This window comes from Triticum aestivum, chromosome 5B (genome assembly GCF_018294505.1).
Source record: "Triticum aestivum cultivar Chinese Spring chromosome 5B, IWGSC CS RefSeq v2.1, whole genome shotgun sequence".
Taxonomy (NCBI): Eukaryota; Viridiplantae; Streptophyta; class Magnoliopsida; order Poales; family Poaceae; genus Triticum; species Triticum aestivum.
Window position 1 is genome coordinate 72,501,579 of NC_057807.1, and position 1,961 is coordinate 72,503,539.

The window sequence follows — 1,961 nt, forward strand, 5'->3', positions numbered from 1 at the left end:
AGAGAGAGAGAGAGAGAGAGAGAGGGACCAACAAGGTTTTTGTGTCGGATGCGTGCGACAGAATTGAAGATTGTCAACGAGAGAGAGAGTGAGAGAGAGAGAGAGAGAGAGAACATGAGTCCGGGAGAGGGGGAGGTCGCGTTTTATGCATCAAAGACTGATATAAACCATGTTTCGATATAAACTTGCATTCAAATATTTAAATTGGAGAACATGTCGTCTGCAATCCACACATGAACGGATATATGCGTATATCAAACAAGTTCATTAATTTGACTTTCAACATGTTCATGGAGTACTATAATACTGTACAACATGCTACTCGATTGAGGTGTTCAATTTTGGATTTAGTTCACTATTTTGACCTACTTAACGAGCTAGTTCATTGAATCGAGATATTTCATTTTGGGTTTGATTCGCGTTTTTGAGCGGATCAACTGTTTGTCATATAGTAAATGGCTAGCAACGAGCATGTAAAAACACATTACTCCCGAGCATCATCTCTCCATCTAAAAAAGAAGTGGCAAGCTAATATTTCAAAATTTGATTCGAATCGACTTGGTAAGGTAGACGTGGATGCTCGTTCTCCCAAAATTTGAACGAACCGTTAAACATCCTCTCTGCTCGGTGGAATTCGCCCGAGCAAATAAATGGGAGACGCGAAATTACCGTCCTATGTGGGACACGCATCAATTTGCCCGTTGTACATCGAGGGTAGGTTCATAACTTCATCGAAGTGCACCTTCTCCTCGGCCGAAATGACATGTGCCGAATAATTCATAAACCATGGTCATCAAAACACGGTCTCCTCGCCCGAAATAGCTCGCGCCCACTATTTCAAAACACGCTCTCCTCGCCTGAAATCGCTCGCGCCCACTATAGTTCAAAACACGCCCTCCTCGCCCGAAATCGCTCCCGCCCACTATTTGGGGAGAAGCAAAGTTACTCTACTATCCCCGACCCTCAGTAGACAGACCCAAGACGAGAAGCCTATAGGCAAGGGTAGAACTGTAACTCCCCCTCACATTTCAGACAAATGCGTCCGTAAGACATGGTTCCACTCCCCTCCCAATTCCACCCTGCCCGCCCCCATTCATACCTCGTGGGCGCCAAATCACCTTCTCCCCGGGAAGCTCCCTTCTCTAGAGCCGCGAAACCTCAGCCCCACCTCCATGGCGCCCCCCACTGCACCAATTTCACAACCGCCCTCCTCCCTAATGCCGGAGACGCTGTCCAATTGTCGTCGTGCACTGGGCCGTGTGCCTCTTACTCCGTGCTGCTGGTACTGCCTCGATGACAGCCGCGTGAACCGTACTGGAGCCGATTCACCCCCGCCGTTGTTCACGGTGCCGAAGCGGCTCCAACTTTGGATCCGTCCAGAGTCCTGTGGCTGCTTCCGCGTAGCCGTCGACCGTCGTGACATCGCTCTTTCCCTGCCGCCGGTCACCACCGCAACCGCGCCGGCCTCACCGACTCGGTAGCTGGACCTACCTACTTCACCATGTTGCCAGATAGGTCGCACCCTCATCTGAAATCACTTTATTTAGGCGTTAGTTGTCTGAATTTTTATTCTGGGCCAATCGATTCCCAATGGGAAGCAGCACCCCTCGAGGCGGCGGAGCTCCTAGGCTGCCAGTTGGCTGGTGTCTAACGTAAGGGTGCGGGGCCGCAAGTTCGCCGCGGAAGCAGCGCTTAGATGGCTATCTTTTGGAGTTGCGTGGGTTGAAGGTACTACCGCCGCCGGATCTGGATGACGGGGAGTCTTTGTGGATTGGCCAGGGGGCGGCGCAACCACGGCAGTGTGGTGGGGCGGGGAGCGGGGTTTTGGCCGGGGTCACGGACGGCGGAGGCAGGCTGCTCTGCCGTTGGTCGCTGGTTCTTTGGGGAAGATTCCGAACAGTGTCAGCCGGGAGGCACAAGACGGCCATCAAGCCATCCGGCGTAGATCGGACAGTACCAAA